We start from the raw sequence: 15,206 nt of genomic DNA on the forward strand, positions 1-15,206 counted from the left end.
GGTTTTTTTTTTTTTTTTGGTTTTGTTGTTGTTGTTGTTGTTGTTTTGCTGTCTTATTACTGTTTTTTTTTTTTTTTCTTTTTTGTATTGCACATGGAAACTATTTCACTCTGAAATAATTAGCTAGAAGGCGACACATCAGGTCAGTAGGCAGAATCGCAGAATCTGACTCTCCCAAAGGCATACAGTATCTTTAATGTCTTTCTGTATATGAAATGAATTCACATACTTAGTTTACCTAATTTTAAAATATACTCCATAAACTGAATTCTGTACCTTCTTTTTTTTTTCCTTCTTTTTTTTCTTTTTTTTTTTTTTTTTTTTTTTTTTTTTTTTTTTTTTTTTCCTACAAAATGTCGTATATATACAGCCAGTTGACAGTCAAAGATATATATTCTGGAAGCTTCATTATTTCTGAAATTTTGAAATTCCTGGATATTTACATTTTTTACAGATTGTTGACTTATAATCTTTTCTCTCTCTCTTTGCATGAAATATATATTTACTTATATTTACATATAATATGATGTCAGAGAGGTAAGCAGAGATTCATATTTATTAAAGATGACAGGGTCAAATTATACAGAAGTGAGATCAATTATATGTACGATGTATGTATTTCCACTGAGGCAATCAACAGACTCAAAGAAATGAGACAGAACTTTTTTTGTAAGGATAGTCAAATAAATATTATTATAAATGATCAATTGATCTTCATATTCCCTGGCAGTAAGAAAAGAAGCGTTTAAAGTACTTAAAAAAATAAATTGAATGAAGATTGTGGAAGAATTTCTAATTAAAATAATACCACTGGAACAGGTTGCTCAGTGAGGTTAGGGAATCCCCTGTAGTGTCTATTTTTAAAGAAAATTTTAGGCAAATATCTGTCAGCAGCACTGTGTCTAACTGATCTTTTACAGAGCAGGAGAATATATTATATGACCTCTGAAGTTCCATTCCAACTTAACTTCTCTGTGAAGTTCTGATTGAAAAGAGTCCGATACAAATATTTCTCTGACTTTTTTTCTTGTTTGTACTGTGAGAGCGCAGTGAACTGGAAGGAACTGACAGCAAATGTTTTAATTTGGCAGTTTAGGGGGAAAAATCTTTGTGTTTTTTTTGATCTCTGTAACTGGTGGAAAATACAAACAAAAAGCTGCCAAAATCTCTTTGAGATAAATTCAGTCAAGTAATTCTCTTTCAATATGAAACACACAATTGGGTTTACAGCCAATTTCCAAATTCTGATCTGTTTACTAAAGTATTTCACATTACAACCTTGAAGATCAATTTTGATATATGTGTACATAAAGACATATACACATAGACACTACACACACACACTTTCTTTTAAGTAGTCAAACTGAAGCAAAAGTGAAATTTAATTTTATCATACCAGTGCACAAAAAATCAAAAACAAAAAAATGTCGTTATAGTTAGAATCAGTTACAGAAAGCCAAGATCAGGACAATGGTCATATCTATTCGTCATATTTGTTAAAATATCAGCTTATTGTTAAAACTGCACTCCTGAGGAATTATTTGATAGCTATTATTATGAAATAACACAATGCTTATCTCTGAAGTGACAAATTCCATTTCACAGAAAGGCTGAAAAATCCCAACCCTTGTTTTGGATTTTCAGCCGAAACAGGGATATGAAGGTTTGGTAGCCTCAGAATCCAAATTTGGGATCCAGGGTGATTTCAGTTGCATGGTGTCCTTCTTCTGTGAGCAATGCTGAGAACAGTCAGACTGAAAGGGGGCCTACACTCTCCAAAATGGAATGACTGGGACTCCTTAATACTTTACATGCAGTAAACAGAAGGAAAGCCTTTTCATCCAACACACACTCATAAATCAAGAAGAATATCACCATAGCTGCTGTCTGGGAGTATACAGGAGTCCAGTGGATAGATTTTCAGCTAATCTGAGTAAGGTCAAGTACATTCAAACAACAGTCAGATAGAACATGAATATAGAAAAAGCATCACATTTGGAGAAATCCATGTACACTGAAATCCTAAATATAAAACCAGGACAAAGAAGAGAAGAACCTTTTAGTTCATTCTTCCAAGTAAATAAATCTGACATTAGCTTGAGAATATAGAAGTTTTGAAAAATTACAGCTCTTTCAAGCCTCTGTTATTAAGAATTACGATCACCACCGACTGCAGCAGGAAAACTGGTACTTTTCTTCCTAAGACTCTGTCAGACAATGATCCAAGTTACTTACATATTACAATATTGCTTTAATAACTTGCTCTCCTTCTCTTCTTCTACCATCACCACCACCAAAAGTAAAACTGGGCATTACAAGATTTTCTTCTGAGAAACTTTATGGACATGCATTTTGTTTACCTTTGAATATTCACAATTTTGATTAATAGTTCTTATTTCAAAAGTCTTTTTACAGTCATTTGTGCCAGTAGCTGCTTTAAACTTTGAAAACTGAACCTTCTGAGTGACAAATGTAAAATTTTGGAGTACCATTTATTATAATGAATTCACACTGAAGAAATACAACTTAATACAGTCTTATCAATAGGTTTACCAATAACTGTTAGATCATATTTTAATCCTTTTTTATTCTTCAAAAGAGTGTACATTAGCAGTTAAACTATAGCAGCATCAAATGTTATAATTATACCAGATGTTAACAGGCACAGTTCAGTTAAGCTTTAGACAACTTATTCTGTGAACAGGTAGCTTTGAAATCTCCTTAGAATCCCATTCTTCTGAAAGCTGTGCCAGAACTATAACTAATAACTATGCTGAAACTAGAATATTTTGAAACAGCTCTGGTGTGGGTGTAAGGCAACAGCAAGAGGTTTTCAACAAATTCAGCACAAGTAGTTTGAACACAAATGAACAATTTGTTCTTGAAAATGTTCTTTCCATCTTGTTTTACTATTAAGCGCAGTCAGGGACAATTGTTACAAATTTTGATGATTATCATGAAAACTTTGGCAGTCAAACCAGTGAGAATATACTGCAGGTAGATGATACCCCTTCCAATTTTATGGCCAATATTTAGAATCAACTGAAAAAATAGCAAAAGATGTCCACACATTTACACAGAATGGAAAACAAGACAACTGGATAAACTGCATACATTTCTTCACATTACAAGTACTGAACCTTAGATGACTGAGTTTGTAGATTCAAATTTATAGTAAGTCCCACAAGGTATCTATGTCTATGTGTATAATGAATTTAATGATGAGTCTTCAGAATATGACTGTAGATCCCCGAGAAACTTCAGATATTTTGGAAGTTTACAACAACCTCAAAGAAGAAATGGCTTCTTTCTGCATCTTCAGTTTCAACCAATTATACTGGATTTTTGCATTACCTGGTAGTGATTTGATTTTGTTCAAATAGGGATATGCCACTGCATTACTGCTGGACTGCCCAGAATTCACAATATAGCATTTATCATAAAATCAGTCATAGAATCATAGAATGGCCTGGGTTAAAAAGAACCTCAAAGTTTCAACCCCTCCCTGTGTGCAAGGTCGCCAGTCACCAGACCAGGCTGCCCAGAGCCACATCCAGCCTAGACTTGAATGCCTCCAGGGATGGGGCATTCACAGCCTCTCTGGTCAAACTGTTCCAGTGCATCACCACCCTCTGAGTGAAAAACTTCCTCCTAATATCTAACCTAAGCCTCCCCTGGCTTAGTTTAAAACCATTTCCCCTTTTCCTTTATTTTATTTTATTTTATTTTATTTTATTTTATTTTATTTTATTTTATTTTATTTTATTTTATTTTATTTTATTTTATATTATTATTTTTAAGAGAGCATTTAGTTGAACGATCAGGACAGTATCTGAGTCAGTGTTTTATGAACAAAGATACGTTACATTTGAACATAATGGGAAATACACCTTTAATCAAGTGACAGGGTTTTTTTTTTTTTAATTTTTTTTCCTGCATATACTAGATTTTTCTCTGCATTTGCTTTACTTACAGTGTAAAATCTACTACACATTTTAGGAAAGAAATTATATGAATTTCTGGTGTAAAAATATTTGCTCAACTTAGCAGTATTAAACAGTTCCATAGAGAGTATTATTAAGGTCATACCACAGTATACAGTCACACATTAAAAGAAGATCCCTAACCATGGTTGTTATTGTGTAATTTTTTCTATTAAACAATACCTTCTTGAAAAGAAAAAAAAAAAAAAAAAAAAAAAAAAAAAAAAAAAAAAAACCACTTGAATTTTATTCAGGGTTTTCCATTACATTTTGAAGATCTGCAGAGTTAGATATGTCTGGAAATGGCAAACCCTAGATCTGAGAGGCTGCAGTAAATAGTCTTACTCTGGATAACAAAAACAATGATGACTATTTGGAGTGATCACCAAATAGGAACCAAATAGAGCCTTACAAATGAAGTCTTAAACTGAATCAAGGTGCAAATAAGAAGTCAGCACAGTCGTCAGAAAAGTCAAATGCAGCGGTCTGACTGTCTAATAAGCTGCCTGACTGACCAAGAATACCACCAGGAAAAAAAAAGAATCACTTCAAAGAATCAGGAGGGTGTCTTCAACAAGTCAGAAATTGGTTTTTGACCTTTCTGACTCATATAAGCTTTCAGGATTCCCACCTGTGGTTTCTTTTCTAAATGATTTGATGATAAAAAAAAAAAAAAAAAAAAAAAAGGATAATATTTTTCTTCTTTTAAATGGACGAAACTCCTCCCTTTCTGAATTGGCTTTAACACTGCTCACGTCAGCTCTTGTCAAGCATTGCCTTTTCAGGGGGTAGAAGCAAGAATAGTGTCAACTGTATTTCACAACATTGTATTTCCTGTCATATTAAAAACTTGGGTAGTAAAAGTGTTCACTACAACCATACATAAATATATAAATACTGTAAAATGAACAGGTTTTTTTTTTTTTTTTTTTTTTTTTTTTTTTTTTGCATTAGATAATTTCAGCAAGAGTTGTGCTTTTTTAAAAAATAAAATTTCCTATCTAAAATGTACCATTTATTAATGATAAATGTTCTCATATGTTAAGGTAAGGATTGGAAACACTGCTGTTTTTTGTTGTTTTTTTTTTCACAGCTGGAACAGAGGTTTCATTTTAGCAAGTCCTGTCACACTTGTCCCTTTGAAATGGGCACCCCTAATCAGAAACAAATCTCAAATCTCTGTCCAGCTCTGAAGTCTTGGATTTCACTTAAAAAACTACATTTATTATTACTTTAATATAAATTGCCAATGAAAGCAAAACTTAAGGATCACCATCTTTGTATTCCACTGCATTCTCATAGATTTTTCTATAAATAACAATGTATTTTGAACAAAACCTTTGTTGCTGAGATCAGAGGGCCTCAATACATTCATGACATCCATTAAGATGACTAAATCTCAAGACTAAATCTCTGAAAGAATCTCATTGTAGTTACCCTTAGATTAAAGCATAAATTGGAAAGAACATAAAAGCAGCCAGGAAAACCAGAACTTTGATTCAACTGGGAAAGGATGACTCAGTAAAATATTAATCCCTAAGTGAGACAAAACTAGTGGATGACTTTTTAGAAAACCCTAACAGATGCTAGGATCTCACAGTCCTCCATTTTTATTGAGAATGAGGCAACCTTATCCCATAACTCTTGATCTCACTGTAAATTAACAGGATCGTTGCAGCTTCCTTCTTTCAGTTTTTAACTTTGAGTCTGCAGCAACACTTACAGCAGGTCATCCAGATATTAATAACTGTTAAGTATGAGAAAAATCACACTTGAAAAAGTACTTATTAGAAATTGAAAGCAATTCGATGACAGGAGCTTATAGATCACGAACATTATTGCTGAAAGTGCAAAGCAATGTAATTATAAAACTTTTAAAAGCTATGAGAACTTAATAAAATGTTTAATTGTTGGTTCTATAAATCATTTTGACTTTTTATTTCCTTAGATATTTCCACTGTTTAAGCAGTATAAATAATGTTTCCCTGTATAATGATAGAATCACAGTATAGTTTGTGTTGGAAGGTACCTCAAAGATCATCTGGTTCCAACTCCTCTGCCATGACCAGGTTGCTAACCACTAGATTAAGCTGCCAAGAGACCCATCCAACCTGAACTTGAATGCCTCCAGGGATGGGCCATCCACAAATTCTCTGGGCAGCCTGCTTCAGTGCTTCACCATTCTCTGAGTAAAACATTTCTTCCAAACATCTAACATAAATCTCCCTTCTTTTAGTTTATAAATATTTCCCCCTTGTCCTATCACCATCTGCTCATGTAAAAAGTTCGTCCCCTTGTTGTTTACAAGCCCCTTTTAAGCACTCAAAGACTGCAATAAGAACACCCCAGAGCCTCCTCCAAACTCAGTAAGCTTTGTGTTTTGCTAACACTTTACTGGGATAGAGATGTGCTTTCTACTTGCTATGGTCTAAGGGGATGCATGTTTTTGGTAGCACTGCCTGGACTCATGCAGTGGAACTGCACATGAATTTCTCACTTTTTTCTTATCAGACTTCTGTATCTCATCAACTGCCACCCCATAGACGACCTCTAGTTTTTAGTGCATTTGACCTTCTAATTTTCAAGAAGGTTCTGAAAAATGCTGGTGGAATGTCTATTCATCCTCATTTTCTTATTCTGGTTCTGAGATTCACCACTGTCATTCTCACTGCAGAGATTGTAGGAGGGGAAATTTTTTAGTTCACTAGGACTTGTGTCTCATACATTTGTATGTATTTTTAAGCAGAAGGAAAGCTAACCCGAATTTGGGAAATATGAGAACAAATTTCATAGCTGGACCCTTTTTAAAGCTGACTTTTACAGCATTTTATTTGTAGTTTGTAAGGAAGGGTGCAATGTATTGAAAAACCAAAGCTGTTTTTGAGATCACTTTATTTTTTGGATAGAGAATATTTATTGCAAAACCTTTAATTTACTGAAAGAAAAAAATCAAGTACTTCTCTAATGTATAGTGGTAAATTACAAAGTTTACTATTAATGGGAAAATGCTTAAAGTAGGATAACCAAACTTTAAGATGAAAATGACACCATAAATATGTTTCAGAATGCTTCAGAAGTTTAAAATGCAACCTCCTTGTCAGTGTTTAAGACTATGGCATAGTGTAGCACAAGCAACTTTTATGTCTTCTGTGTAAGAGCAAATACGGCTCCCAAAGTAGTCCACAGAAATACTCCAACTTACATTACAAAGACCAGAAACAAGCAGCCCTAAATTAGTAATAGCTGACATGTCATTAGATTTATCTTCTGCAGCCTACGACCACTTCTGTGTGGCATGATTCATTGCAGGTCCCAGTGTAAATTATGGATCCAGTCAAAACTGATAGTTACACATTGCAAGTTGAAGTGACTGGCATTTCTGTTCTGCTTCTTGTTTTTTCTTTCAACTATAGACATCCAGTTAAAAGTAAAAATATTGTTCAATTCTCCATCTCTTTGCACATTTTATCAGCATCCAGTTATTCCTTCTCAATTTCACAGAAAATTTCCCACCACCTCTCATTCCTATATTGTAGTAAACTAAAATTCAGAAGTTAAATTCTCCTTTCTTCAATCTTGCTCTGAGATCAGTTGTTGAGTTTTGTTATACAAGTGCTGATTTCAGCCAGAGAGATGGCCAAGTTTGATGCAGTCAAGTGGCTTATGTGTTGCTCTCTGACTCACCATGATGAAAATAAGTTGTCATGATTTTCAGAGAGCTGACCTTTCACCAAAATCTGTTCTCATTAAGCAAAATTCCCAATGAAAGTAAAAACACAATTAACGACCTCATGACTTTATCAAAAGCAGTAATCACTTAAATGAGATGCCGTTGATTATGCAAATAAACAACCTCTCTGGAAAACTTGCCTATTGTCTTCAACAGTACATTTATATTATTATTTAGGTTAAGATACTGATCAGAATTGGCTCTTATTACACTGGATATTATACAAACAAAAATTACTGGTTTGCAGTGTAAACTGATGCAAGGTAAAACAAGTAGCAAATCATAGAAAGATATCATAGATCTGAGGGAATTTTGTGCATATCCAGTTTATTCAATAACTAACAATATTTAGAGTCATTACAATTTTGTCTTTAGAAACCAAAGGATTGTTTTAACCTGAAAATAGTGCAGTAACAACCTTCTAACTCAATCCTAGCGATTAAATTAAAATCTTCACCATGTGACAGCTTTTTATATTGAAAGCATATTTATTTTGCTGAAGAAAAGATGGTTGGCCAAAGTAGAGGAAATAACACACTACAGTTGGCTACATCCTCCCAGCAAAGTCTTTAGCAAAACTAGAAAATATTTTCAATTAGTTGAAGAGAACCGCAGCATGCACAATCTGAGATTACCGATAGAGCCTGAAAAGACAGACCACAGAACTAACCACAGAGCAGGAGAAAAACAAGTTTCACTTTGTGAAGAAGATATTTAAAACCTACTATTTATAAAAAGTCAGTGGAAAGGCCACTTCACAGAATAAATCTGTTGCCTCTTCCCTGGTTTGCCTATTTGTCCATTTGCTTGTCTTAAAAATCACTTCCATTACCTTTATGTCTAGGAAATAATAACATGAAGGAGAAATAGTTTACTGTCTGTCTAACATAAACAGTCAAATTGTCTAAGTTCTAACTGTCACTATGTGCACAATGTAATGAGAAAAACAGAAAACAGAAGAAAAACTACTTAAGACAATACATGCCTGCAATTCAATTTGAAGACTATACCAGTGACAGAAAGACAACCAAGGTTCCAATATGTAACACAATCCTTGAGTAATACTCATCATAACAGTAGCTTACACAAAATAATCTTTTGGTCAGAAAATGATATCTTTCACTTAAAGATGTCAGCAGGTCTGAGTTTTACAATATAGACTGAATTCTGCTCCATTTTTAAATTTAAATTAGAATTTTTTAGTAACAATGAACGAGTCTGAAATGCTGTAACAGGCTTTGAGATCACTGATTATAAAATAGTCTTATACTATGATAAAGTTAAATGTGCTGTATCCTGTTCAGCGATAGCAGAGAACACTTCCATTATGAGTAGCACTGCAGTATTTTATTCAACAATAGTAAGAACAGTAGGCCATAGTACAGGTTGGAGTTGCTCTCATGTAACAGTAGCTTTGTATCTCTGCTTTTTTGTGTTTTTGTTTGGTTGGTTGGTTGTTTTTTTGTTTTTTGTTTTTTGTTTTGTTTTGATTGCCAGGAATTTTTTGTTGTTTGTGAATATGATGAATGCATTTTGAGCTTAAATATTTTTTAATGAATCTCTTCATTCTCTTTAATAGCCATAGTCTCATTGTGGCCATAGGCAGCAAACAGTTGTGAATTTGATACGGGAAAATAACAACGGGAATTATTTTTTGAAAGATTTTTTGAAAATTTTTTGCACTTTGCTAAATATCTGTTGTAAATGTATGTCCAGCAAAAACATTACAGGTTTTTAATCTGCTATTTTCTGTGGTTTTGTAACTTAAATGCCAAGGCTTCTTTTCCACTGTATTTTCTTTTTAGAAGGTTGATGAGATATTATTTTGTTACTTCCTTCTCAAAATAAAGCAAACCCACTTTGGTTATCTGTTTTGGAGTAAATTTCCAAAAAGCAGTTAATGGTAGACACAAGCACAAACCCAAGCAATGAATGTCGATATTAATTCATCAGGCTGTTATGCATGAGGAAGATGAGCTTGTAAATACATAAATTCCACCCTTCCTTTCTACTTTAAGCACCATTTTTATATGTAGTCCAAAACACTCTTTCAAAGGAAGGAGACATTATATTCCATGTTTTCCATTAGAGTAAAAAATCAAGTTTGAAAGCTTCCCAAGCATAGCTAATAAATAATGAAGCAGGGGTGCATTTGTCTTTCCATGGGTTACTGTTCCACCATAGAAAGTATCATCTTCCAAGCTCTGTGAATGCTAGATTTCAACTGACCATTCCCTAATTGATCAATTATACTATTACTGAGTAAAAATGAAAGCAAAACTAAACAGCATTAAGGTTTTGTGTATTTTTGCAGAAAACAAAGCTGATATGACTTTCCCAGCTGAAATCACAGCCAATAATTATATAGTATATTATTTACAACTTGTTTAGCCATTGCATTGCAATCATTTTTCAATGGATTAAGCTAAAAGACCTGACATAGATTAAGTCTATTAATTAAGATTATTTAAGGACTATCAAAAACAAGCAAACAACCAAACCAAACAAAACAACAATAACAACAACAAAACACACACACACAAAAAAAAACAACATAGGATTTTTCTCTTCTGTAGTAGCTTTCTAACACAGATGTCAGTTATAAGCAGTTATAAAAACACATTCTAAAGACTTTACTGGCATTCTGCTATTCTGTCTGATAAATGGGTCTGTATTTGATAGAGAGAAGCCATGTACAAAAAGAAGGCGTACTTGCCTTCCTGCATAGTTGATTGTTTTCTGCATCTCCCAGTTCAATGGCATATTCTTTCCAAAGAACTTTGGTTGCAGTCCTAAGATAACAACTTTAAAGTTTATGGGACATTTTTTGCACCCATTGGCTAAGAGCATTAATTTTGCTTCTGACATAATTCCTGTTATTGAGGAAGTGCCCCATATTAAAGCATAAATTAATTTCAATCACACAGAGTTAAAAAGGGGAATGTTAAGGTCAATCTTCCACTTTTTCAATTACTCTATATGAAAAAGAATCATGCAAGAGAGAAGGGAAGAATTTTTAGGGAAATATAGAGCTAAGTTCACATCTTATTTATTAATTTCAGTGAAGGAAAAGGTTCAGTGTCCAACCCTGGGAGAGAAGAGCCAGCTCTGCTTTCATACACACTACTCCAAATCGGGAGGCAATACAACCAAACCAAAGTGAAGAGCACCTGACAGCAGGCATACAAGGCCCAAAGTTTCTAAATGAAAGATATATTCATACATAATTATCATCACAAATATAATGATACATAAAGGATGGCAGCAGGATTGCTTAGTGCTATTTCAGAGGTTGTTCTTTGGATTCTAGTGTTCTTTTGATTCAGTGAAATCAAACCTCCAGCTGACACTGATGATCTGTTTCCTCAAACAATAGTGTTTATCTATTTATTTAAGAAATTCTTTCACGTGGTCTCTAGACACAGGAGTTCATACTTTATTTATATATCATAATATATCTTCAGCTAACATGCTTACTGCCAGCAAATCCATGCTTCATTTTGCTTCAGACCAACATCATATACTGCAAGGGCCAACATGCTTCTCAGAAATCATGTAGTCATGAGAGCATACCTGCCGCTACAGATATGCACATACATGCACATATATGCACATGTACATACAAATACACACACACACACATACACACACACATGCACACAGACACAATGACAGAAATAGGAAAAAACGACTCGGCAATTGCAAGAGTCACAATTTACCATGGAAGCCTCTACTTAATATTCCGCTTGATCTGCCAAGTTTATAGCCTGGTAAATCTGAATACAAATGTCGATGCAAATGAGGATTCATTATTCTTACATCGTCTTTGTGTTGAAGCTTAATGTAACTTGGTTCCTGTGGTTGCTCAGGGAATGTAGATTTCAAGACAGGAGAGAAAAAAAGCAACAAAAAACAGAAAAGCAAATAGGGAAAAGTAACAGAAATAGAAATAAATAGAAAAAAATATATACTAAGGTCTCAGACTAACAAAACATCAAGCTAATACAGTACATTCTTCTCCCATTTTCTCGTTTAAGGTACATTTGCTTACCATTATCAGCAGAGAAGGAGTTAACTAACCAAGAACAGTCTCCACAGAGTCAAAACACAACAATCCTCCTTTTACTGATTATACAATATTGTGCCCATTGTAAAGTCAGTGCCCCATTTATCTGAAAATTTCAACATTCTTTCATAATTATAGAGCTCGTTGGCTGGTAGAACCTGTACATTTAGATCTGTAAGAAGATTATAAATGAATTCAAAACCACCCCACCAGTGCTGCTTCTTTCATTATAAATTACTGCTGAATAATTCAGAAACACGTTAAGAAAACTACAGTACGATTAATAAACTACACAATCAAAATCACAATAGTTTAAAGCATACATTTATTGTCCCATTTATAGCCCAGCACAAGCAAGGTTTGAAAAGCATCAAATTAAAGAAAACATGAAAAGCTGCAAAATTAAAATTAGATCCTCAGTGTCATAGTACATTGTTCTGATGAATCTTTTGTACGGCAAGCTTATGCTTACATATAAATACCTTCTCGGTAAATAAAAATGTACTGTAGGCTTGACTTTTAGGCAAGCTGTAAAGCTTAGCATATGCGATGATCCCAAAGTCAATGCTGTAAGGCTTGCTTCTTCATCCATAAATAAAGCACATTTGCATCCATTCAGTCAAATTAGCTCCATATAAAAAGGTGGTTATAATTAGCCCCTCTTTCAGGTTCACGGTTAAAACTCAAGCATGCCTGCCGTCTTGATTAAATCCACCATCGTCTTCCAATAGCTGGTGCTAATTCTTCCAAGGAAATATTCAGTTGAGGTGTTATTTTATTCTGCACTGCTGTTAGTTGTCTAATTTACGCCAAGTCCCTGCAGTGCTTTCCTTAAGCCATCCTCTTTGTCTTCCCTTTGAAATTTACCAAATCTTACAAGAAATCAATACTTAATTGATTATTCACTTTTCTGCAGCTTCAAACAGCAAGCACGCATAAGATCCTGGAGTAGTCACCCGATTTCCAATGCAGGAGGTTGCTTGGTGGCAGGGATCTGCAAGCATCCAACAGCAGGCATTCCACAAAGCTGTGCAGTGGCGTTCAGTGCCGGCATCCAATAAAGCAAACGAAGATACTCTAACGAAGCAGGAAAAGTTCCCATGTGAGATAGATCCATATCAATGCCTTAAATAGAAAGCCGAGGCTCTGGCTTTCGGATACAAGAGCACCATTCTTTGCAGCTAGCCCTCTCCTCCTTTTTGCTTACCCTTTTCTTGCCGTGGCACTGAAGTGGAATATCCAAAGTGCCACCGAACTCGAAGAACTCCACGTCGGAACAGGGGCGAGACTTGTGCTGAACCTCTGACATAGAATAAGGATGGCAAGCACGTAACATTACGAAATGTAGGACAAATTCAGGCGAGAGAGAGAGAGGGAGAGCAAGAGACAGATGGCGGATCTGGCTAGAAGCCAAAGCCAGTGAAATGAATTACACTGCTGAATAACTGTACACCATTGATTCTGCCACTTGTTGCTGCATGGCAAAAAAGGGCCTGACGTCGGCAGGAATCTCCTTGTATGTCACGCGTGCCGCAGACAACTTTTCGCACGTAACTCACACCACCGATAGCGATGCGCTATGACAGCCAGGAGGGTCGCGTGTGTGCATGCGCGTGTGCTCATGTGCATGAGGAAAAGCGTGTTTGTGCGTGTGAGGGAGAGCCAGGGAGAAAGCTGAATGTGTGTGGGGGTGTGTGGGTCCGTGCCTGCATGCCTAGTGTGTGTGCGCGCGCGCGCGTGTGTAGAGAGGAAAACAATCCCTGCAATCCAGCCATTTTGTTTAATGAAGAATGGAAGGCTGGCATTCAGAGACGTGGTTATGTGCCGCATATTAATGTGCGCTCTGTAGACATCCTCCCCCTTTTTACATGAGTGGCACAGGAGCGTAGCCCTCAACAGAGCAGCCAGTGTGGGAGCGGGAGCCCGTGAGGTAACATATCATCACTGAACCCAGGGATGTGGCACACGGTGCTATGCAGAGGAACAAGTTGCTGTCTGAGGAGAAGGAGGAGGAGGAAAGCTGGTCCCACGTTTACAATGTGAGGGTGCTTTTGGAAAGATAGCCCGAGTCGAAGCAGACTGTTCAATAAATGCTTCATACCCAGGATGAAGGGAGACATTAGGGGATGCCCAGGGGGCCTTGGAAATCAAATACAATGTTTGAGTAGCACAATTTGAGGTACATTATAAAAAAGCAATTTGAATTGCCAATGAGGCGACACATATCTGCATGCTAATTAGACCTATGTCAAGCTTAGTCTGCCGGGTGGTGTTGATGGCTAGGAATGTGCTTGTAACTCTGCAGAGAGATTGTTTCTGCATAAATTATCAGCTTTGTCCTACTGATCATTTTCTGCAAACAAACATGAAATGCGAGATCAAAAGGCAATTCTGAAATTAAAATTATTGATTGATAAAGCCGAGATTTCAGAATCTAATTAGAGGAGGCACAAACAAAAGCTGATATTATTACAGATTGTGCCTGAGCTAGCAGCCAGATTGTGCAAGGCTTGTAATTTATCTTTGTTTATGCAGCCAGGATATTAAAAATGTAATTAAAATGGTAAAATGATCTGATCAGAAATAGCCACCTAGTGGCAAGTATATTATTTTAAATGGATTATAAAAGCATTGATCTGTGCAAATAAAAGGGTTTTTTTTCATGACAAACATAGAAGCTCATTGAAAGTTGCTGAGCAATTTGTCTTTTGCTAATAAGTTGTCTTTTGTGTTTTGTTCCATAGATAAGCAACATCATTTATAACCTTCATTTGCACACTAATAAACATTCTGTTATTACAGGTGGTGTTGGGAACATCTTTCACAAATTATGGCAGATGGAAATGGAAGAAACAAATAAACTCGTCTCTAGACATGCATATATGTTTTGTAAAATTAGAATATTCATCTGATGAGCAGGAGAAGGGCTTATTAACTTACTCCATTGCTCTTTTTAAGCCATGATACTGTAGAAACTGTCAGTATGTAGTTCAGCTTCTTGCCTATCTTGGATACTTACAAATACTATACAAACACTGAGGACCCAATTTACTAAGTCTGTGCAGATTCAATTACTAAATTTCATGGTAATAAAGATGTCTTTGTGATCTCTATGTTGTTTTTACCTGCATTTAACACCTTTCAAGAGTTGTCATGAGGTTTAAGTTTTAAAGAACAGACTGTTTGTTTGCACAAAATGCAGAAATGAATTGTAGAATTTCTCTGCCATCATGAGCTATGGACAGTGAAGCTGCCAAAGGAAGCTTTTTCATATGCTAATGAAGCTAGACTAGGAAAAAACAAACTGTAAACAGTTTCTCAAAAAAAAAAAAAATATAGCCAGAAGCTTGTAAGTTCATGAGCGAGGCTTAACTCATATGTTTCTTTTTATTTCAGATTTCCACATGAAACCACTATGGAAATACTC

General features: G+C 35.2%; 1 long non-coding RNA gene across 1 annotated transcript; it reads right to left on the reverse strand.

Moving 5' to 3' along the window:
* Positions 1–12,085: 12,085 nt before the first annotated feature.
* On the reverse strand, positions 12,086–13,584 carry LOC140248821 (uncharacterized). Its single transcript, XR_011902892.1, has 2 exons — positions 12,987–13,584; positions 12,086–12,856 (listed from the first exon to the last, which is right to left on the reverse strand). It is a non-coding gene; the product is annotated as an uncharacterized lncRNA (long non-coding RNA).
* Positions 13,585–15,206: the final 1,622 nt, after the last annotated feature.

Source organism: Excalfactoria chinensis, chromosome 2, assembly GCF_039878825.1.
Source record: "Excalfactoria chinensis isolate bCotChi1 chromosome 2, bCotChi1.hap2, whole genome shotgun sequence".
Lineage (NCBI taxonomy): Eukaryota > Metazoa > Chordata > Aves > Galliformes > Phasianidae > Excalfactoria > Excalfactoria chinensis.